Source organism: Dama dama, chromosome 31, assembly GCF_033118175.1.
Source record: "Dama dama isolate Ldn47 chromosome 31, ASM3311817v1, whole genome shotgun sequence".
NCBI lineage: Eukaryota > Metazoa > Chordata > Mammalia > Artiodactyla > Cervidae > Dama > Dama dama.
This window is the reverse complement of record NC_083711.1, coordinates 12,175,548-12,201,052: the sequence shown is the minus strand read 5'-3', so window position 1 is coordinate 12,201,052 and position 25,505 is coordinate 12,175,548.

Sequence of the window (25,505 nt, the reverse complement as noted above, 5' to 3'; positions counted from 1 at the left end):
CTTAACAATAGTGTTGTGAAATTTGATAACGTATTTGCAAAACTTTTGGTCCTGGTTAAATTAAAATTCTTCAGTTTTATATGCATAATAGTGCATATAATTTATATGCACTAGTAATGAATCTTTTACTCATGCATAATTTTGCAACAATATTCACTGGTCATTTAGAAAATGGTTCAGTGTCATGCATATCTTCCAAATTTTACATTTAATTTAACAATAGCAAAAGATCACATTTATTAACAACATCAGCAATCTTATCAGAAACATCTTTAAGTATTAGGAAGCTGTACAGCTCCTGGTAACAGAAAATAGTATACTCAAATTCCAATTTTTGCTTAGAAGCTAGTATTTTATCATTGGCTACAGTTAGTGTCAGTGGTTTTCCTTGACATCACTGATACATTTTTTTTTCTTTCAAAATAATATCTGCAAATGCTTATGTCTGAGTAACCACAATGTATCCATCAGGTTTCATTCAAGAGAAAATGGTGGTCTATGAAAACAGTGGGCTTTCCATGGGACTCAGTGTAAAGAATCCACCTGCAATATAGGTGACATGGGTTTGATCCCAGGGATGGGAAGATCCCCTGGAGAAGGAAATGGCAACTCAGTCCAGTATTCTTGCCTGGGAAATCCCATGGACAGAGGAGCCTGGTGGGCTACTGTCCATGGGGTTGCAAAAGAGTCGGACACGACTTAGCAACTAAACAACAATAGAAATACTTGCTGATTCAGTGTATAAAGCAAACAATTGAAAAAGAACTTTTCCTAAATGTAAGCATCATACTGTGGTCCACAATAGAAGTTTTTGTTGTTGTTGCTTTTTCCATTTTCCATTTTGTCACAGAAAATAATAAGAAATCTGTACAAGTCAAAAATTTTTATTGAGATATAGTTGGTGTACCAAAATTTACTATGTTAATAATTTTTACTGCTTCATCAAGGGGATTCTTAAATAAATCAAGCTCTTAAATTATTTGCATCATTTAAGTTTTGTAAGTATATGGTAGTGAAGAATACAGTAACTTTTCAATCTGATGCTACTGCTCAAGTGGTGCTAAGTCAGCAATTGGTTTACCCATCATTGCCTTTGCAATGTCAGTGCAAATTTCAACAACACACACACACAAGAACAAATAACACTGCATTATTTTTACGATACTAGTTTTGGTTTTGCCAATTGTTATTGTTGTTGTTCAGTCACTAAGTCATGTCCAACTTTTTGTGGTCACTTGAACTGCAGCATGCCAGGTTTCCCTGTCCTTCACTATTTCCTGGAGTTTGCTCAAACCATGTCCATTGGGTTGGTGGTGCCATCCAACCATTTTATCCTCTATCACCCCCTTTTCCTCTTGCCCTCAATCTTTCCCAGCCTGAGGATGTTTTCCAATGAGTCAGTTCTTCACATCAGGTGGCCAGAGTATTGGAGCTTCAGCTTTGGCATCAATCCTTCCAGTGAATATTCAAGGTTGATTTCCTCTAGGATTGACTGGCTTTGCCAGAAAGAATTTAGGGGACAGCCAGGAGTCTGTAGATCATACATTATGGACTGCTAGTCTAAGCTAACCATATCTTAGTTACAGGACAATGATTGGTATTCAACTCTGGCCAGTGAGCTATAAAGGATGTATGCTTAGAGTTTCCTTGAAATGGTCCCTGGCTCATAGAAACACATATTGGCAGAGGTAGCCCTCTTCTTCCTGTAGATTTTGTCATGTCTGGGTGGTATCCTGAACTGCAGTAGCCCCCTAACTACGGGGTAAACTAGACTGTGAAGAGGTCATCACGGAGAGAGTGGTGGGACTGCCACTGCAGGAAGAACCTTGATCCTTGATGCTGTGTGAAGCCACCAAAATGACTAGCCCCAGAGTCATTCTGTCTCTGAACTTCTTGGTTTGGAATTCAGTAAATTTCCATTTTGGTTTTCTTATTATTTGCCATCAAACCCATCCCAGCTGGTACCAAGATACCTTTTCTTACTTTCATTTGGGCTGGGGTTACATTATAGTGAAAGAGACTTAATTGTCTAACTAGCAAAAAAAAAAAAATCAGGGTTTATGTAATTTATTATGTAAGGAGAGAAATAAGTGATAAGTTACAACATTTTGAAGTTTAAAAATGGAGCTTATTTGAGCAGATGGTCCTCCTTACAAAATACTCAGTTGGCTAGATTTTCTTTAGAGGGCACCATGTTCTCGCTTCTGAATGAATTAAATATGTCATAAGAGCAAAATAAAGATTATAAACCTATAAACTTAGGTTTCACTGACCTAAGTCAGAGTTATTTAAGTGCTACCTTCCTAAAGACACTCCTCATTTTCTATGAAGGTGTTAACTCATAAAGTAGTGCAATCATTTCCCATGGTACTTTTTTTAGTCATATATTAAAATTGGCAGGGGCCCAGTAGAAGTGTGAAAAAAACAAGTAAGTGAATGCTAAAATATGTTTTAGGTGAAAATAACATCTGAGCAAAAATATTATAGATCACAAGTCCAAACTGCCTGCCACTATTCCGTTATTTATTTTAAATATTTATCTAAAAATATCTGAGATGTAAAACTATACCCCAAATTATAAAACAAGCAAATGATGACATTTCAAATAATCATTTTAGTATTGATGCCATGCTTCAAGAAAAGAAGAGCAATCAGAAAACTAAGCCACTGAATTGATAAGACTCCTTCCCATGTGTGTCTTTTTTTTTTTTTCTTTAAGAAACCAGAATTACTACATGGAAATGAGACCAAAAAATGCTTTTAAAGTAATACTCGAGTTCATTATTAAAGCTTACCTCACTAGATGCCATTACTAATTACCTAAAGATTTAGCGTCTGCATCACCCTTGAACACACTCTGTGGCTGTGTGCGTGGGCCTGGTCACTCAGTCCTGTCCCACTCACTGTGAATCTATGGACTGTTGCCCCTCAGGCTCCTCTGTCTGTGGGGTTTTCCAGGAAGAATCCTGGAGAGGATTGCCATTTTCTCCTCCAGGGGATCTTCCCAAACCAGAGATCAAGCCTGCCTCTCTTGAGTCTCTGCATTGGCAGGTGCATTCTTTACCACTAGCACCACCTGGAAAATGCCACTTTGGAGTTACAGCATTCTAAAGTGTTTTTTTTTCCTTTTATTTTATTGCCTATGTATACTTTAAATATAATATGTAGAATAACCACTTTCCATGAGCTTAATCACTGAATTTTGGAATTATATTTGACTGTTAAAAAACAGCTTATATTGGGACTTTTTTGGTGGTCCAGTGGCTAAGATTCCATTCTTCCAAAGTAGGGGTCATGGGTTTGATTCCTGGTCAAGGAGCTAGATCCCACGTGAGGCAGGTAATGATCCCACACACCCCGGCTAAAGATGTCTCATAGGGCAATAAAGATCAAAGATCTCACGTTCCACAACTAAGACCAGCTACAGCCAAATAAATATTTTTTTAAAAGATTGTTTCCTTTAAAAAATAATATATTAATTATGTTAAAAACTAACTAAACTAAGTAAAGTTAATTATATTAAAATTATGGTGGCACAGTGATAAAGAACCTGCCCGCCAGTGCGGGAGTTGCAGGAGACGTGGATTCTATCCCTGGGCTCGGAAGATCCCCGGGAATAGGAAATAGCAACCCACTCTAGTATTCTTGTCTGGAGAATCCCAGGGACAGAGGAGCCTGGTGGGCTACAGTCCATGGGGTCGCAGAGTTGGATGTGACTGAGCACACAGGCGCATGTTAAAATGGTATTAAGAGAATGTATTCAGTGTATATGCGAACTCTAAAGACATCCAAACTTAATGTGATGTTTTCTGTACCTTCTTTCCTTCTAACGTAGAATTCTATTAGAATTCAACCCAATATTGGGTTTGCCAAAAAAGGTAGACACATATTTAAACGCTGTGTTCTCCCACTTTAAGTGGCCTTCAGCCAGAAGGCCCCTGTAGCATACCTGCATGTCCTTCAAAGCCAATTTGAATTCCACTTCCGTCAGAAAGTTTCATCTCAGCTGTCCTGAGGGGGGCATAGATCTCTCTTTCCTATAATAATATGGCACTTTGTATATCTTTTGAACTTAGTATTTACTACAGTCTTTCTTGAAACTGAATTGTTTATGAGTATCTTCTCCCATGATGAAGTACAAAAGATCAGGGACCATGCATAATTTATCTGGACAAACCCCTAAATGCTCATAATAATCTTTTGCATATGATACCCATGAACAAGGGTTTGTTGAAATAAACTGAACTGAATTTAAAGTGTTTGAAAATTTGAGGTAATCTTACATTCAAACAGAAGATCAAGAAAGATAATTAGAGAAGTTTATGGTTTCTTTTGCACTATATTGAGTAATGCATTCTCAAAATCACTTGTCAAAACATGGGGGTCAAAATAAATTTGGAGATTCTATTTTTCAGTTTCTAGTTGCACTCTAATGAAAGTAAGTAGAATTTTATTTCCCCCAGTTTTCCTCAGGCTGCTCATTCCTTAATAATATCTCAATATTTTGTTGACTGTTGAACCACTGTTGGGGACATTTAGGAGCTTGTTAGAAATGCAGAATGTTGAGTCAAATCAAGACCACCATGATCAGAATTTGCATTCTTTTTTTTTTTTTAAGTGTATTTTAAAAGAAAATCCACAATGATTTTTGTGCACATTAAATTTGAGAAACAAATTTGATAATCTTAGAGATAATCATATAATCTCTAAGAAAATCTCCTCCCTTACCCACCCACTCCTCCACCGCGCATCCATCACCCCCGCCCCACATATACAAGTCCTGGTTGCCTTTTGATGCAATTTCTGGTTTCTAGAACATTAATAGAAATGGTAAACAATTTCTGTTTCCGTTGGTATTAGATGAGCTTCACTTAGGTATGGACTGGAGGATTCTTTATGTTATTAAAACTTGTCCTTTATCTTCAGTGTTATGATTACTTACTTCCATTTCAAGGCTAAGTATAAAGTTAAGTAAAACATCCTGTCTGTGAAGCAAGAATAATCTAGATGTTTAAAGTTATGGAATACATTCGGGCTTTTCATTCTTTAAAAATCGTTTATGTTTTTCTAGGCTTCATGCCTGATTTCCTTTGCTTCAGTCAGGTAAATGGTGATGTTTTCTTCAACCTCAGTTGTAATTAACAAACAGACAAAACGTCTCACATTTTGTAATATTATGAGAAATAGAGCATTCACCAAATACCAACTGTGTATCAGAAATCCAGCTTAAAATTATTCTCATAATCAATTAGATTTCATTATTTCCATTTTACAGATGAAGAAAGTTACATATTTCTTGGGGGTGGGTTGGATGAGCTCCTTAAGATCACTTCTGAAGTCATGTATTTGACTTTAAAATTTATGATTTATCAAGCACATTCATACATCCAATAATACCAATTTGTTGAGCCTTTCATATTTTCCTGTTCTAGGATTACAGATTAAGAGTAAGTAAAACAGACATAGACTTTGTCCTCAAAAACCTGCACTATACTAGGAGAGCTGAAAAATACTGATATTATAAAAAATAAGGTATTACCAAAAAACCTGAACAAACAGTTTGACCAACCCAATAGTAAAAGCTTTTAGTGAATTTGTTAACAGTGTTTGTGTAAAATGTTTTGAGGGAAAGTTTCAAGATATAATGAAAGTGTGCTACATGAGAATCTAAATTAGTCTGAAAAGCAGAACAAGACTTTCCTGAACTATCTTCTGAGTTGAACTCTGAAAACGAACAGTTATTAACCAGGCAAGAATGTAGAGGAAGATGAGCATGTGTAAATTCCTGGGAAAGATTGGTCTACCACCACACTAACAAGCCAGTTTTAAATTCTGGGGTTTGATTCAAAGTTTGTGGATGAAAATTTTAGCTTCACCAAGTGCATGCTTTGAGATTTCTCTGATTTCTAGATTTATTGCAATGGGAGTAGAAACCATAATAATAATAACAAAGCAACAACAATCACAACAACAAATCAGGAATAACAATATCTACTGCAAAGTGCCTGGCATAAAATAGATACTCTAGATACGTTCATTATATAAATGGATTATTATTATGAGGATTAATAATAACAATTATTTTTATAAGGTGGTAAATGAGGGGAAACCATAATAATTTATTTATCCCTTCATTTATTTGTCCTTCATTCACCATTTATTCTTTTTGTGAGTCCAGTAATAAAACATTCTTTTTGTGAGTCTTTATTATATAAATGGGCATTATTTTTACTAATATATAACATTGATAAGGACTCCATAAATATTAATGAATCATGCCTTTCAATGCTCACATGTTTTTTTAAATAGCTTATCATTTGGGAAAAAAATTAAGTAACCACATATTCTGAAGTGTATAGCCTTAGTATTTCCTTCCAATATAAGTTTCAGCAGTTATTAATCTTGATTTCATATAACCTAGGCTTTCCAAGAGCTTCCCTTGTAGCTCAGCTGGTAAAAAGTCCGCCTGCAACGCAGGAGACCTGGGTTTGATCCCTGGCTTGGGAAGATCCCCTGGAGGAAGGCATGGCAACCCACTCCAGTATTCTTGCCTGGAGAATCCTCAGGGACAGAGGAGCCTGGTGGGCTAGAGTCCATGAGGTTGCTAAGAGCCGGACTCAACTGAGCAGCTACACATAGCACACAGCCCAGACTTTCCAAACTGGATAAAACACAGCTATGCTGAGAATAATTTAATTTGTTCTGGGAGACTTCCATTCAGATAGTTTCCTGCTGAGAAAGCACCCGATTGGCCTCTTAGCTCAGGGCACCGTATTCTCTACTACCTGTCTCCACCACTAAGGTAATAGCCAGCTGGACCAGGAACAGATAACCGACTCAACATCATCCATTCATTTGTGGAGTAGACTAGGGTGAAAGCTAGACAGGGCAATCTAGATGGGATGGCAGCTATTAATACTAAAACCAAATATAGTCTCTTGGAATATAAATGCAGGAGTTGCAGAGAATAAGTAAATAAGTAAATGGTCAGTGTAAATGGAAAGAGTAGAAATGGGGAGAGAAGTTGAGCCATAATAGATATAACTAGAATGAGGCAAAAGAGCATCGATGTTTGAGGAGCGAATCACGGCAGTTCTAATGAAGCACTATTTGCTGTTCAGTTTCTCAGCTGTGTCCAACTCTTTGTGACCTCTTGGACCGCATCACACCAAGCTCCAGGAGCTTCTCAAACTCACGTCCTTTGAGTCGGCGATGCCATCTAACCATCTCATGCTGTCATCCCTTTTCCCTCCTGCCTTCAATCTTTCCCAGCATTGGGGTCTTTTCCAGTGAGTCGGCTCTTTTCATCAGGTGGCCAAAGTATTGGAGCTTCAGTTTCAGCATCAATCCTTACAACAAATATTCAGGGTTGATTTCCTTTAGAATTGACTGGTTTGACCTTCTTTTAGTCCAAGGGACTCTCCAGAATCTTATCCAACACCACAGTTGAAAGCAATAATACTTTCACACTGAGCCTTCTTTATGGTCCAACTCTCACATCCGAAAAATGACTACTAAAAAAACCATAGCTTAGACTAGAGAGACCTTTGTTGGCAAAGTGATACCTCTGCTTTTTAATACACTGTCTAGGTTTATCGTAGCTTTTCTTCCAAGGAGCAAGCATCTTTTAATTTCATGACTGCAATCATGGCTGCAGTTTCTTTTAGAGCTCAAGAAAATAAAGTCTGTCACTGTTTCCCTTGTTTCTCCATCTATTTGCCATGAAGTGATGGGAATGGATGTCATGGCCTTATTTTTTTGAATGTTGAGCTTTATGAAGCCCTGGAGATGATGTCCAATGACCAGAGTCATAGAAAATTCTAGGAATCTAGTTCTCAAATTATATACCAGTCCTCAAGAAGTTTGGTTATTTAGTAGTTCTATTTTTCCACATAAGAGCTATGTGGTAATCCTGGATTTTTGAGTTCTCCACATAATTTTAAACAAATGTCAATTCATTAAGCTAAAATAATTTGAGAAAACCTAAGGAGTAAACTCTGCCAGATTCAAGTTTTTAAATCAGGAGCCTATGTTCCTATTCCTATTTTTTCAGAGAATGCCAGAAGGTGCTTCAGAACAATTTGTTGCAGTAGAGGTTTCTATTTTTTCCTCAACTATCATCAGAAAAATTTCTAACTATTGCAAATTATCAAGCAAGAAGCTATTATTCTAAATCATAAACATGTAGTACTAACTGACATTCTCTTCTATGCTTTGTATAAATGGAACATATATACAGGATTGCTTTCAATTGGCAGCATTTCTACCTAACAGTTAAGCTTACTGACACAGACTCTATTTTCCTTGGATCAAGGGATTAAACAACATTGTAAATCACCAGCAATTACAACAGGTCTTCAGGAAAATTTTAAGCTTATTCCTATGCATTTCAAATAAAGAATATCCCATTCTTTTCAAACATTAAAGAAAAAAAAACAAAAAAAAAAGAAGGAAAAAAAAACACTACTGGATATGATTTTGCAACTTGTAAAAATCATAATTTATAAAGATGTTTAAATATTTTAATGGAAAATATAAAGTGAGACAGAAAATGAGCTTTTGATATTATAGCTCCCATATTAAGTATATTCCTTTTGAAAAAGTGACAACTGAAAATATAATTTTCTATAATTGTATCATTTTACTTAGGTAAATCAAAATCAGTTAATTTATTTTGGTTTATATTTCCTGTAACATTTAGTGCTTGAAATGTAAAAACAAACAGGTGAATTTATCTGATATTTATTCACTTAGCTATAAAATGAGAATGTGTCCAAAACCATTTACCAGAAGGTCAATAATAAAGATCTTATATTAACCCATTTTTGTCATATTTGCAACAATAAAATAGAATAACAATAAGAAAAAAAGCATTGCTTATAACATGAATAAATTAATACACAGCATTATGTATCATTCATTGATTCAAATTGAGCCAGGCAAAATTCATGCAAAAAAAATGGATATAAATCATAGATTTATATTCTCCTATAATTCTTGTATAATTCTCCTATAATTCCATATCCATTCTCCTGTATCCTGTTCTTACTCCATAAACCAAAACCCATAACATGTAATACAAGCTAAAGTTTCACATTCAGAGTTAAAAACTTCTAAAGATCTTGGGGCATTAAAATCTATGGCATCTGCTTTGTTGGCTGGAATGACCAACAAGGGCTTTTAGGAAGAAGTGACGCTTGAAATTTACCTTTAGTTGAATGTTGAAAATGCTGGGTGGCCAAGGAGAATGAACTTTGAAGGAGGACTGTGAGAAAACCACAGAGGAAGAAAATTCATCTTTTAAAGTCCAAATAGATTGGACAGGTAGTTAAAACTGCCATATTACTTCAATTCAGAGAGCTGCTGATTACACCAGCCCTCATTTATATAAAAGTTAGTATATTTAATCTAAATTTAGATAGTACTAATAATTTGCACAATTATTTAATATCTCAATAAGGGGGAACTGTCAACTATAACATTTCACATCATTAATTATAAGATGTCTCTTAATTTCAAAGATTTACAATACAGAAAATACATAAAGAAGAAAGATGAAATATCTAAACAAAAAAATCATATTCTTCACATTGCCATTAAAATATTTAACTTGCTTTTCTTGTCTTTAAATAAGCAATTTAACTGAGAGTTGCCACCTTACATAAAGTTAAATGACTATGCAGGCAGTTATTCACATAGTTTCTGCCAAAAACCTGGCTGGAGTCAGATATAACGTAACTTTATCAAACAGCAGGCAAGAACAAAATGTTAACATTACTGTGTGCTTGGGAAATGATGAGGGGATAAAAGCTATCAGTTCAACTCACTGGTGTGATGCTTATTTCATAGTGTAAGAGATCTTTTTGCACGTCTGCTGAATTTCAACAGTTCCATTCACTGGGCAATACCACTTCAGTGCATGGCCAAAACGCTGACAGAAAGCCAGTTTTTCTTTTCTCAATTACTCTATTTCCCTCTATCCACTCAGAAAGTAACAATCTTGAGAGACTAAAAATTTATACTGCAAATGCAAATTTCCAATTAAAACTCTCTCTCCTTATGACTCTCACACATTTTTCTCTGTTTTCTCCATAAATAAGTGAACTTGTGGGCTTAGTCTTTACATAATAGCTCCAAGGTCTTACCTCATGTCATTTTGTCTGACAGTTTGGGGTGGGGAGGGAAAAGCAATTTGATTACTTTCTATCAACATAAAAACACAAAACCATCATTACATTTCTGAAAATAATAGGGATTGCACAGGTTGTAATGCAACCTCTGAGAATTAAATAGCCTTTAGGTAATTATTATTTTGCATTGTCAAGGCTATGGTTTTTCCAGTAGTCATGTATGGATGTGAGAGTTGGACTATAAAGAAAGCTGAGGACTAAAGAATTGATCCTTTTGAACTGTGGAGTTGGAGGAGACTCTTGAGAGTCCCTTGGACTGCAAGGAGATCCAACCAGTCCATCCTAAAGGAGATCAGTCCTGGGTGTTCATTGGAAGGACTGATGTTGAAGCTGAAACTCCAGTACTTTGGCCACCTGATGCGAAGAGCTGACTCATTGGAAAAGACCCTAATGCTGGGAAAGATTGAAGGTGGGAGGAGAAGGGGATGGCAGAGGATGAGATGGTTGGATGGCATCACTGACTCGATGGACAAGAATTTGAGTAAACTCTGGGAGTTGGTGATGGACAGGGAGGCCTGGCGTGCTGCGGTCCATGGGGTCACAAAGAGTTGGACACAACTGAGCGACTGAACTGAACTGAACTGATGTTGCTTTGCTTCACATCATCCACAAATTCATTTTAAAGTGATATAGTAGATTAGGTTTCTTTTTTCTCCTGTGGAAAATGACAACCATGCTCTTTCTAAATAGATACAAATGAACAAATGAAATACAAATGAAATAGATGCAGCTAATGGAAAATTAACAGCTTACAAATTATACATAGATTCATTCATTCATTAGTTTCTATCCAAGATATGCATACAGCCATGTGAATAAATATGCATACTGAAACTAGGAAGTTATGAGAGGCAATGCCATCAGCACTTGAAAGTCTGTTTCAAGAATTAGGAAATGCAGGTTAACTCCCAAATCATTGATGCTATGGATATTTGAAGCTGAATCAACATAAAGGGATATTGAATATCTACCAGACTGATCTACATAACATCAATGGAACAACGTGTTCCCTTTTTCATTGGCATTTTCAGAGAGCAAAAAAGTCCTGTGCCACAGATGTGTGTATGTGCTCACTCAGTCGTGTCTGACTCCATGCAATCACATGGGCTATAGCCCCCCTGGCTTCTCTGTCCATGGAATTTTCCAAGCAAGAACACTGGAACAGTTTGACATTGCTTACTCTGGGGGTACTTTCTAACCCAGGGATCGAAACTGATAGAGTCTCCTGCATTGGCAAGTGGATCCTTTCCGCGGTGCCACATGGGAAGCCCCAGATACAATACTCTAATTTGCGCTTAAACTCATAAGACATCCTGCCATCAAAATATAATGTGAAATGGTTTATGAACTTTATATATTTGTCTTCTTTTTCTTTATAGATCATGAAACTTTATATATGTCTCAAGATTTTAAATCAAATATGTGCATCTGATTTAGTCAATTTGTAAGGAAAATATCAAATGCCATAATCTATATATCATTCCAGTAGAAGATAATTTTGTTAATTTTTAAGATAACAAGTGAAAGAAATTCATGGCTCCTATTTTCAGTCTATAAATAATCCCTATTTTTTTTTTTTTTTTTTTGGTCAGTAGTGTCACCCTCCTAGGCGATCAATTCTTTGAATAAACTATTAGATGCATTAACTTCATTTCCATGGATTTTCATTGCCCTAGTGTATCACCATATAAAAATGTTAATGAAGCATGAAGTTGCCAAATAGCAAGTTCAAGGATATACTAATTTGGATGTGTTTGTATGCATGCAATAAAAGAAAACATTCAACTCAAAGTATCTCATATCATTAAGAAAATCTATTACAGCACATCTAAGTTGTCAAAAGAGGCTAACTCCCAGGTGAGCAAATTTAGGGGCTCAATAACTTAATCAAAGATCCAGTTTTTTGCTGCCCTTATACTCTGCCATATTTCATGGAATGACTTTATTTTTCAGGCAGTCCTCCTTTTGATTGCATCTGCAGTCCCATAGGAAGACCTGACAAATTCCATGAAAAGAGGGATACTTTTTTATCCACTGGGTCAATCATTGGTGGTGGGGAGAGGCAAGCACATCTTTCCCAGAAGACATTCTTCTGTCTTTATTGACCAGACATGTTCCTATGATCATGCTTAAACTGAGCATAGTACCGAAAAGCAGGAGATTCACAGCCTGCCAAAGAAGCACAGGGCCCTGTGGAAGATGGTGGATGGTGGAACAAAATGGACACTCCTTAAAGGAGAAAGAGGGGGCTGAATATTTGCTGAGTGGGCACAGCATTTAATAAGAATCAGAGAAAGAAAGCAGGGGATATGTTTCAAGCAGTAGAAGTTGACAATTTGATTTTTAAAGAATGTGTGTATTCATCCAACATGCTTTTTGGACCAAAGTTAGGTGGCTCCTTACCAACTTGGCTATGATTCTATACTTCTATCATCCCCACTATATCTCATTCTATACTTCCCTGTTTTATTCTATATTGCATGCATGCATGCTACGTTTCTTTCCTGGTGACTTAGCTGGTAAAGAATCCACCTGCAATGTGGGATACCTGGGTTCGATCCCTGGTTTGGAAAGATCCCTTGGAGAAAGGAAAGGCTACCCACTCCAGTATTCTGGCCTGGAGAATTCCATGGACTGTATAGTCCATGGGGTCTCAAAGAGTCAGACACGACTGACTTTCACTTTCACTTCATGCTAAGTTGCTTCAGTTGTGTCTGACTCTGCAACCCCATAGACTGTAGCCCGCCAGGCTCTTCTGTCCATGGGATTCTCCAGGCAAGAATGCTGGAGCGGGTTTCCATTCCCTCCTCTAGATGATCTTCCCAACCCAGGGACTGAACCCGGGTCGTGTCTCTTACATCTCCTGCACTGGCAAACAGGTTCTTTACCACTAGCTCCACCTGGGAATGTATTATTTTAATTCCTTTAATATATGTCTTGCCTTACCAAGTTGATCTTGAGCCCTTTGTGCTAAGGACATTATCTCCCTTCTCATCTGTTTCCTGACTCTCACTCTTGCTCATCCCTCTTTGTTTATATTTCTTACTGGCCACTTGCTTACCTTGATACCTTAAAATACAGATGGACACTAAATTCCTGTATGCCCTTGTTAAAGGATGGGAGTAAATTATTTCATATGTCTTCTCTGAGCTTAGCACAAAGCCAAGTTCATTGTGTAAAGGTACTCAAAGAAATGCTTGTTGAAGAATGCATATGAAAAAGAGGCCAGTTAGTGCCTCTGTGGTACCCATTTGCTGTTGTTCAGTCATATTTGACTCTTTTGTGACCCCATGGGCTGTAGCCCACCAGGCTACTCTGTCCATGGGATTTCCCAGGCAAAAATATTGGAGTGGGTTGCCATTTCCTTCGCCAGGAGATCTTCCAGGACCAGGGACCAAACCTGAGTCTCCTGCATTGGTAAACAAATTCTTTACAGCTGAACCACAATAGGAATAAAAGAGATTGCTTCTCCAGTAAGCCTAAATTTAAACATTTTATGGTCTAAGCATTATCATGAAAAACATCTTTATTTAAAGTAAAACAGACTCTTTACTACAAAATATACCATGCTGGTGCTTTAGTTATGCTAGTTTATAGTGGTCTTCATAGAATATCTGTTTCTGTTACCGTTTAGTCTTTCTGTCAAAAGATGTATTAAATAATAAAATAGTCATCTGTATAATATAGCTGGGGTTAAACTACCTGGTCCCTTAATCTGAGAATCCAAAATATTTGTTCTTGATTTTTAGAAAGTAAGGATCTTCACTTATCCTGAAAGTATTAATCAGCAAAACATAGAATGAAGAATATTGATGCCAGGTTAAATGTGAAGTATGAAAAATTGAGTTTTTCCTGTAAGGTAAATGGTATACTTGGCTAGAGAAACCAGCATTTCTCATAAAGTTACCTAGCAGCAGACTCCAACGCAGTAAGATATGTGACTCGGGTTTGCCGTCAAATCCTGTAACTTGAGGCTGTTGGGCAGCATTATCCTTGTTGGCAGATACTGTCATCTTGGTGTTGAACACCAAGGGCAAGGGCATTTCTTAGAGACAACTCTATTCCTCTGCTCCATCTCTTAGAGCCTGCTCATTCTCAGGCCTTTTACATCAATATGTGTCTTAGAGATCCTTTCAAATAACGTCAGGATATAGAGACTGAGCACATGGTAGCTTGAGTGAATATTTCCACGTAAATGAAATTGGTAAATGAACAGTGCTAACAGACTATACCTTCAGATTGGGTGCCCACGTCATCACAGTGAGACTCGTGGTTTTAAAAAGGAGCAACACTATTTAAGCACTGTGTTTCTCTAACTTGATCCTCACCTCGTCTCACTCCCCGATTCTGACGCAACGGCAGGATAGACAAAACACTCAGAAAAGTTAGCTTATGTATCTTGGACCAGAAGATACAGAATTCTTCTGTATCTACAAGAAATCAGAACAACAGAAAGTCTTAAGAATTGATATTTAAGATCTATAAAAAGTTCCCCTTGAAAAAGAATAGAACAAGATGGTTTCTGAATAATTTTTTTATAGAATATCTCTTTCTACATGTGATTTATCAATATAATACCTCTGTCTTCAAAAGGGAACAAAAGATTTAGTTCAGTTCATTTCAGTCACTCAGTAGTGTCTGACTCTTTGCGACCACATGGACTGCAGCACGCCAGCCTTCCCTGTCCATTACCATCTCCCAGAGCTTGCTCAAACTCATGTCCACTGATTTGGTGATGCCGTCCAACCATCTCATCCTCTGTCGTTCCCTTCTTCTCCTGTCTTCAATCTTTCCCAGCATCAGGGTCTGGGAAAAACAAAAGAATGACCATGTGTAAATTATGAAATTGCCATTTTTCAAAGGCTAAAATTTCAGAAAATATTTTATACCAGTTCATGGATGGGAAATAAAAAGTATTGCCCAGCTTTAAACTTGAATAAACTTATTATAAAACACAGATATACATTCATCTGGGGTTAATATTTAAGGTTATTTTGCTATTGTTTAAGACATAGGTCAACCCAAGCAAAAAAATAATAGGAAAAAAAAGAATCTTATGTTAACTACTACTCAAATAATCTGAAACATTATAAGACTTTTGAAAATTATATTAAACCAGATATATTTGAATGATTAATTTTTAATAGAAGAATTTGTGCAAGTGTAGAGATATTCTTACATTAACTTTAGTTCTGTGAAATCAATTTTGATAATATTTTGTTTAATTTTGTATAAAGGAAAAATAATTCATATCTCAATGAGCTCTAGAAGCATAAATAGAATAGTGTGTGAAAGTGAAAGTGGTCGGTCAGCCATGTCCCACCCTTTGCCATCCCATGTACTGTAGCCTACCAGGTGCCTCCATCCATGGAATTTTCAAGGCAAGAATACTGGAGTGGAATGCCATTTCCTTCTCCAAGGTATCTTCCCGACCCAGGGATTGAACCAGGGCGTCCTGCATTGCAGGCAGACACTTTACTGTCTGAGCCACCAGGGAAGCAAAAAAAATTCCAGGCCAGAATCCTGGAGTGGGGAGCCTTTCCTTTCCCCAAGGGATCTTCCCAGCCCAGGGACCGAACCCAGGTCTGGTGCCTTGCAGGTAGATTCTTTACTAGCTGAGCCACAGGAGAAACCCAAAAATACTGGAGTGGGGAGCCTTTCCCTCCCCCAGGGGATCTTCCCAGACCAGGGATGGAACCAGGTCTGGTGCATTGCAGGTACATTCTTTACTAGCTGAGCCACAAGGGAAATCCAAGAATACTGGAGTGGGGAGCCTTTCCCTTCTCCAAGGGATCTTCCCAACCCAGGAATCAAATCAGGGTCTCCGCGTTGCAGGCAGATTCTTTACCAACTGAGCTATGAGGGAAACCTGAATAGTGTATGGGAAGTTCTTAAATGCTTCCTGGCACTAGTGGTAAAGAAGCTGCCTGTTCATGCAGAAGACATAAGAGACTCGGGTTCAATCTCTGGGTCAGGAAGATCCCTGGAGAAGAAGCGTGACAACCCACTCCAGTATTCTTGCCTGGAGAAGCCTAAGGACAGAGGAGCCTGGTGGGCTGCACTATTTAGGGTCACACAGAGTCTATAGGACTGAAGTGACACAGCATGAACACACACACTAATCTTTTCATCCTGACATCTAAATCCTTCCACAATTTAGCTCCATATGACCCAGCCAAACTTACTGTCCATCTTTATGTGTAATATATTTTTCCTTAAGCCATCTTTTCACAATACTTTTATGTTTGTGCTTCTCCTCTTTTATGGTAGAAAATGTAGTTTTCTGAACCAGCTGGATCTTCATTTGAGTCCTGGTTCTGTCCTTAGCTAGCTGTGACATTTTTGAGCCTCAGGTGCCTCATCTTAGCAAGCACAGCACAGCAATACACAGTTCATGGGACTTCCCTGGTGTCTCAGATGGTAAAGAATCCACCCATAATGCAAAAGACCTGGTTTCAGTACCCAGGTTGGGAAGATCCCCTGGAGAAGAAAATGGCAACCTACTTCAGTGTTCTTGCCTGGTATTCCCATGGATGGTGGAGTCTGGTAAGCTACAGTCCATGGGGTCAAAAAGAGTCAAATATGACTGAGTGACTTTCACTTTCACTTTTTCGTATAGTTCACACTCAAAATGTTGCTTCAGAAATATTTTTCTGCTTACTTCTTTGTGGTAGGAGAAATAATGGCCCCTACAGAGTTCCACAACCTAATTTCTGGAACCTATGAATGTCACTTTTTATGGCAAAAGACTCTGCAGATGTGATTAAGTTAAGGTTCTTGTGATAAAGGGATTATCTGGGTGGGCCCAGGGCCATATCAGTCCTTTTAAGAGGGAAGCAAAACTCAGCAGTGGCCACAGGATTGGAAAAAGTCAGTTTTCATTCCAATCTCAAAGAAGGGCAATGTTAAACAATGTTCAGACTACCATACAATTCTGCTTATTTCACATGCAAGCAGCAGTATTTGAACCAAGAACTTCCAGATGCAGAAGCTGAGTATAGACAAGACAGACAAACCAGAGATCAAATTGCCAACATTCAATGGAGGACAAAGACAGGGAATTCCAGAAAAACATCTACTTCTGCTTCATTGACTATGCTAAAGCCTCTGACTGTGTGGATTATACAAGCTGTGGAAAATTCTTAAAGAAACGGGAATACCAGACCACTGGAAACATTCATGGGGGTCAAGAAGCAACAGTTAGAACCTCACATGGAAAAACTGACTGGTTCAAAATTGGGAAAGAAGTGCAACAAGGCTGTATATTGTCACCTGTTTATTTAACATACATGTAGAGTATGTCATGTGAAATGCTGGGCTGGAGTCAAGGTTCCCAGGAGAAATACTAGCAGTCTCAGATACGCAGATGATACCACTCTAATGTGCACAATAAAGAACAGAAATGGTATGGACCTAACAGAGGCAGAAGATATAGAAGAGGTGGCAAGAATACACAGAAGAACTATACAAAAAAGAACTTAATGACCCAGATAACTACGATGGTGTGCTCACTCACCTAGAGCCAGATATCCTGGAATGTTAAGTCAAGTGGGCCTTAGGAAGGATCACTATGAACAAAGCTAGTGGAGGTGATGGAATTACAATTGAGATATTTCAAACCCTAAAAGATGATGCTGTGAAAGTGCTGCACTCAGTATGCCAGCAAAATTTGGAAAAGTCAGCAGTGGTCACAGGACTGGAAAAGGTCAGTTTTCATTCCAATACCAAAGAAAGACAATACCAAAGAATGTTCAAACTGCCACACAATTGCACTCATCTCACACGCTAGCAAAATTATGCTCAGAATTCTCCAAGCAAAGCTTCAACAGTACATGAACTGAGAACTTACAGACAGTCAAGATGGATTTATAAAAGGCAGAAGAACCAGAGATCAATTGCCAACATCTGTTGGATCATCAAAAAAGTGAGAGAGTTCCAGAAAAACATATACTTCTGCTTTATTGACTATGCCAAAGCATTTGACTATATGGATCTCAACAAACTGTGGAAAAAACTTAAAGAGATGGGAATACCAGACCACCTGACTTTCCTCTTGAGAAATCTGTATGCAGGTAAAGAAGCAATAGTTAAAACTGGATATGGAACAACAGACTGGTTCCAAATAGGGAAAGGTGTACATCAAGTCTTTATACTGTCACCCTGCTTATGTAACTTAGATGCAGAGTACATCATGCAAAATGTGGGCTGGATGAAGTATAAGCTGGAATCAAGATTGCCAGGAGATATATCAATAACCTCAGATACACAGATGACACCACCCTTATGCAGAAAGCAAAGATGAAGAGCCTCTTCATGAAAGTTCAGTTTAGTTCAGTTCAGTCGCTCAGTCATGTCTGACTTTGCGACCCCATGAACCGCAGCATGCCAGGCCTCCCTGTCCATCACCAACTCCTGGAGTTTACTCAAACTCATGTCCATCGAGTCGGTGATGCCATCCAACCATCTCATCCTCTGTCGTCCCCTTCTCCTCCTGCCCCCAATCCCTCCCAGCTTCAGCGTCTTTTCCAACGAGTCAACTCTTCGCATGAGGTGGCCAAAGTACTGGAGTTTCAGCTTCAACATCAGTCCTTCCAATGAACACCCAGGACTGATCTCCTTTAGGATGGACCGGTTGGATCTCCTTGCAATCCAAGGGACTCTCAAAAGTCTTCTTCAACATCACAGTTCAAAAGCATCAATTCTTCAGCCATCAGCTTTCTTCACAGTCCAACTCTCACATCCACATATAACTACTGGAAAAACCATCGCCTTAACTAGATGGACCTTTGTTGGCAAAGTAATGTCTCTGCTTTTTAATATGCTATCTAAGTTGGTCATAACTTTCCTTCCAAGGAGTAAGCATCTTTTAATTTCATGGCTGCAATCACCATCTGCAGTGATTTTGGAGCCCAGAAAAATAAAGTCTGTCACTGTTTCCACTGTTTTTCCATCTATTTGCCATGAAGTGATGGGACCAGATGCCATGATCTTAGTTTTCTGAATGTTGAGCTTTAAGCTAACTTTTTCACTCTCCTCTTTGAGGCTCTTTAGTTTTTCTTCACTTTCTGCCATATGGGTGGAGTCATCTGCATATCTGAGGTTGTTGATATTTCTCCCAGCAATCTTGAATCCAGCTTGTGCTTCCTCCAGCCCAGCGTTTCTCATGATGTACTCTGCATACAAGTTAAATAAGCAGGGTGGCAACAAACAGCTTTGACGTACTCCTTTTCCTATTTGGAACCAGTCTGTTGTTCCATGTCCAGTTCTAACTGTCGCTTCCTGACCTGCATACAGATTTCTCAAGAGGCAGGTCAGGTGGTCTGGTATTCCCATGTCTTTCAGAATTTTGCACACTTTACTGTGATCCACACAGTCAGAGGGGAGTGAAAAGGCTGGCTTAAAACTCAGCATTCAAAAAACGAAGATCATGGCATCTGGTCCCGTCACTTCATGGCAATAGATGGGGAAACAACGGAAACAGTAACAGACTTTATTTTGGGGGGCTCCAAAATCACTGCAGATGGTGACTGTAGCCATGAAATCAAAAGACCCTTGTTTCTTGGAAGAATAGATATGGCCAACCTAGACAGCATATTAAAAAACAGAGATGTTACCTTGCCGACAAAGATCCATCTAGTCAAAGCTATGGTTTTTCCTGTAGTTATATATGGATGTGAGAGTTGGACCATAAAGAAAGTTGAATACCAAAGAATTGATGCTTTTGAACTGTAGTGTTGGAGAAGACTCTTGAGAGTCCCTTGGACTGAAAAGATATCAAAGCAGTCAATCCTAAAGAGATCAACCTTGAAATATTCCTGGAAGGACCGATTTTAAAGCTGAAGTTCCAATAATTTGACCAGGTGATGGGAATTACAGACTCATTGGAAAAGACCCTGATTCTGAGAAAGGTTGAAGGAAAAAGGAGAAGAGATTAGCAAGGATGAGATGGTTGGATGACATCACCAGTTAAGCAGACATGAATTTGAGCAAACTCCAGGAGATAGTGAAGGGCAGGGAAGCCTGACATGTTGCAGTCCATGGGGTCACAAAGAGTCGGACATTAATTAGCAACTGGCCAACAACAACACCGGGAGGATCAGAGTTTGAAGGAAGTCAATGTGATGACAAAGCAGAGGTAAACAGAGCCAGAGAGAAAAGATGGTCATGAAAACGGAGTGAAGGGACCATGAGCCAAAGGATGCAGGCAGACTGTAGAAATGGAGAGGGCAAGAAAATAGCTTCTTTCTTGGACCTCCCTGCCTGCATCTTGAGTTTAGCCCTGTGAGACACAATTTTGGATTTATGACCGCCAGAACTATAAGAAATAAGTCTGTTTGGCTTTCAGCCACTAAGTTGTGACAATTTCTTACAACAGCATTATGAAACTAATATACTCTTTCTGTCAATATTTTAGAAATTCCTATGATAGTTTTTCAGTTCTTCAGTATTAAGTATCTCCTGGCCAGTGAGTCTACTTTCACAAGCCTTGTCAGAAAATGGAAGATGCTTTATTCCACACCTTTTTCAATGTAAAAAAGAGAAAGTAGGGGAAGGAAGGAAGGAAGGAAATAAGGAAGGAAGGAAGGAAAGGAGGAAGGAAGACAGAAAGAAGGAAAAGAGAAAAGAAGGAATAAGAAAGTATAAGAGGGAACTGCAGATAGAGTAAGGGCTATAATAAAAGGGCAACATGAATTGATGTTTCAAGGTGAAAAAATAAACTTTCTTGCTACTAGTAAGAGAGATGAATTTCTTTATATATAGCTATTTCAGTGTTAAGTATAACCATGCCCTAAATTGTAAAACTGATATCCAGCATTTCTTTAGGAAAAGAATGAGAATGTGATCTTGTTCATCTGAGAAGAAAGATGATGGCAAGAATGACTCAGTCATTTCCAAAAAATAACATGTATTCTTCTAGAAAGTATATGGAATACCTATTTTTGTTTGCCAGAGGAACTCTACCAGTATCAAATATCAGGTATTCTTATACTTTTTGTTCTGTGGGGAATAATCCCTCTCAGTCTCAAGGTGGGAACTGAGGGGGTTTTAGGAAATACTCCCAGAAATAAAGTAAATACTTCAAAATATCAAAGAACAACCAGTTGCTCATTATTTCTTTGCTTCACCAACCTGGGGCCAGGACAAGTAGTTCTGCATTTTCTCCACCAGGAGGCAACCTTCAAAGAAGTCTCTGGCATGCAGAAATCAGACTCTAGACTTTTAAGTTGTAACCTACTTAATTCCTCAAGAAAAGATCATGTGCCTGTCATCTCCTTGCAGATTGATTTCATTTTGCATTTGATTTTTCTTTTCATTGATTTCCCTATGGCATCCAGTCCCACCACTTCATGGCAAATAGATGGGGAATAAGTAGAAACAGTGATAGATTTTATTTTCTTGAGCTCCAAAATCACTGAGGACGGCAACTGCTGCCATGAAATTGAGACACTTGCTCCTTGGAAAAAAAACTATGAGCATATGAAGAGACAGGGACATCACTTCACTGGCAAAGTTCTGTTTGGTGAAAGCTATGGTTTTTCCAGTAGTCATGTATGGATGTGAGAGTTGGACCATAAAGAAGGATGAATGTCAAAGAATGGATGCTTTTGAACTGTGGTGCTGGGGAAGATTCTTGAGAGTTCCGTGGGCAGCAAGGAAATGAAATGAATAAATCCTAAAGTAAATCAACCCTGAATATACGTTGGAAGAACTGATGCTGAAGTTGAAGCTCCAATATTAGGCTACCTGATGGGAAGAGCTGACTCACTGGAAAAGAGCCTGATGCTGGGAAAGATTGAGGGCAGAAGGAAACGGGAGCAACAGAGGGTAAGATGGTTGGATGGCATCACTGAGTCAATGGACATGAGTGTGAGCAAACTCCAGGTGAAGGGGAAGCCTGGCGTGCTTCAGTTCGTGGGGTTGAAAAGAGCTGGACATGACAATGACTGAACAAAAACAAGAGATTCACCTTTTCGTGGAATTGCTTTGTCTTCTCTTCCTGATCCCCAGGGATAACTTTGCACAGACTCCTTACATATATTTCATACTCTGGAGAACTTTCAGGGTTCAGTTTGGTTCCATAAATTTAGAGAAAATGAAAGACATCTCATTCCAGTGTCTTTGTGTCTGTGTCTATCCGTGCTCTCCTTCATCAGGTAGCTATTGCTGGGTAACAACTCAATTTCAGAGACTTAAAACCCAAAGCATTTATCACTGCTTAGGAGGCTACAGGTCAGCTGCATAGTTCTTTTGACCTCAGCCAGGCTCAAGCACACACCCGTGGTCAGCTGTCATTGGACACTAGGTGGTCTGCTGACCTTAGCTGGACTGTCTCACATGCTGCAGAATCAGCTGGCTGCAGACGGATTTAGGACAACTAGGGTCTCTTCCACATGATCTTTCAGTTTATCAATCTACCCTAGATTTTTTTTCCCCCATGCCGGGGCAGAGTTCCAAAAGAAGAAGAGTGGACCACTGAAGTCCAGTTTGCCTTGGCATATCATTATTTTCACTGCATTCTATTGGCCCAAACAAGTCACTAGATCAGCATGAGGCAGGGGAAACACAGTCCACATTTTGAAGGGAGACACTGCAAAAGGACTCTGAGAGGTAAAGCCCTGGGGACAATTTTAAAATTTAACATCTTCCTTTGTGGGAATGCTAGCCCTTGCCCTGTTGCTGCTTTAATGAAGATTTTCCTAAATTTTCTAGCTTTAAGCACTGAATTTGGTTCAATCAGTTTCACAATATAAATCTTTGAAAACATGGTCTGTACCTTAATTCGTGCTGTTCAGATCTTCTGCAAGTAAATCAACTGCTTTCATACACATAAAATGATAAATAAATGAGATCTGATATGTGATTCTAATCATCAGAATATAACTTTGCTTCTGCAGTGACTTTTACTTAAAGTAGATTTAAAAATGAAAGCTAACATACAGAACCTTTGGTTCTTTTTTGAACTAGCAAAGAAGTACACTCTGTGCTTGGTAACAGCAAGCTTTCTACCAATACTACTTATTACTATTATTATTATTTCTTTTGCCTGTGGTCACTTCTGGATGGGAAAATTTCATTACTTAATGTATATAACAAGTAATGAAGCAGTTTCAGTTAATAAAGAAAGGAAACTTTGCAAGAAGAATCCTGAATGATTTTTTTCTTTGTTTGCTTCCCATTCAGGGGATAGAGAGGTTACTTAGCACCTAGAATATCCTCTTTATGGAACTCAGCGATTTCTTCCTGTTTCACAATGAATTTACCATTGGTTTTTGGTTTTGGGAACTTGTTTGCTTGAAATAGTGTGGATTTTCTTCTTAGAGATCTCAGGCATTCATTTTTCATTTGAAATTTCAAGATATTTAAATTAAAGCATCAGACTGGGTGTGTGGGTCAGCAGTTTCACCCCCAACCTCCATAGGTTTTCTGTAACGTGTGTAATTTTTCACATAAACAATTTCTAAAGGAGCAAGCAGTCTTACCAACTTTTGCTATTCATCTCTCTGGAAGTGTGTCATTAGTCTCTCAGGAGAAGAATCTGCTCCTGTCAGTGTGACCTCATAGAGACTGCAGAGTGAGGACTTCTCATGTGAAAATAAAATAAAAATCTCACCCAGGGGACATACACATACCTTATAAACTCTTGGTGTTTTCCCTTTTCCATATTTTCCTTAGGTACTTTTAGTTACTAAAATCTTGTTTTCAAATATTTATGCAGAAAACTGCTGGAAAAGATTTCATTTAATTACAATGCACTCTTGTTAATAGCTTGGAAAGGGCCTCTGGTCCCTCTGGGCTTTTCTTTGGTGTTGATTAATTATGGATACACTAGAAAGAAATATTCAGTTTAGCCAATGGGGATATTTTTGATTAAGACTCCTAATCTTACAAAGCCTCACTTCTGAATTCCCCATAAGTGGTAAAGGGGCACTTGTTCCTTTAGGAGGCAAAACCGTGTACCCTGGTGGCTAAACAATAAAAAGCAGCTAAAATGTATGTTAGAGATCCTTGAGTCTCCCCCCACAACTCATTCCCCAAAATCTTAATTTCTCAAGAGATCAAGTCCTGAATTTACTCTCACCAAAGTCACACACTTCTATCTTGAATTGAGGCTTTCTTTTCTATCTTAGAGAAGCAAGTCTGAACAATCCCATTTCTCTTTGGTTGAGCTACCACTTAGAAATGCTCAAAGAACATTGTCTCCACTGGCTCTGACTTACTACTCCAGTACAGTCTGCTCTTTCTCATCATAATTATAGCTAACTTTTTTGAGATCTTACTGTATGCCAGAGAGAAAAATTGAATTGGATCTTTGAGTGTGTGAGCACTCAAAGGCCTTGCTTTAAGGGTGAGATGTCAAAAAATTAGTTGCAGGTAGAGGGCACCCACTCCCTCATAGCTGCCTTATTCCTGCCAAACAGGTCTTTTGATTTCTCTCTGTAATATTTATTGTTATGGTTACTTTTGTCATATTGCTAGGAGATGTAAAATCTTTGCAGTCTACATTTCTGCAAGTGGTACTGGGAGGTGTAGAATATTAGCTCTTCAAGATATAGACTTTCTGTTAATTCTTTTTATATTCCTTGGTCCAGACCTTTCCAAAGATGTTGCCAAGCAGACTGGCTGCTTCCTTCATTGCAGCTTCTTCGCAGGCATGTTAGGCTGAAACTATCTACAATGTGCTTTACTAACGTCATCTCATCCACCTTCTTTCAAGTAGAGTTTTTACTTTCTTCTGATGCCTCCATGGACCTCCCAGCCAACGTGTATTCCCTTTGCTGAAGAAGGAATTCATAGGGCCTGGTCTCCATCTCAGGCCTGTCCGTGCTGGTCGTGCGCGGCCACCTCTCCAGTGGACTCTGAACTCTGTGCTTAGCGCCTATGGGAATGACAATGGAAGGATAAGACCCCCCTGGGCAGGGGAATCTTGAAGATCACATTCAGGTTACTCATTGCCTAAGAAGAAACATACCGTAATCACCCCTGCCTCCGGACAGGTCATAAATTTTTTCTGTATCTATCGGGATGTAATCACAGGCTTATCAATTATTAACTGGTTGGAACCTGACCATGGGCTTAATGATTATTAACTGTTTGAACACATAACACGTGAATGATGGGGTTATTGTAGTTGTATTTACCCTTCCTTTGTTTATGTAAGTTTCAGGGAATTTGGGGTGGTGGGTTTGGACACGTACACATGGGGTATAAAAGATTTTCACAAATGTTGGTCGGAGTCCTTGGCTAAAAGGAGACTCTGCCTTGGGCCTGCCGGTGTAATAAACTACACTCCACTCTCTGCAGTGTCCTTCTGAG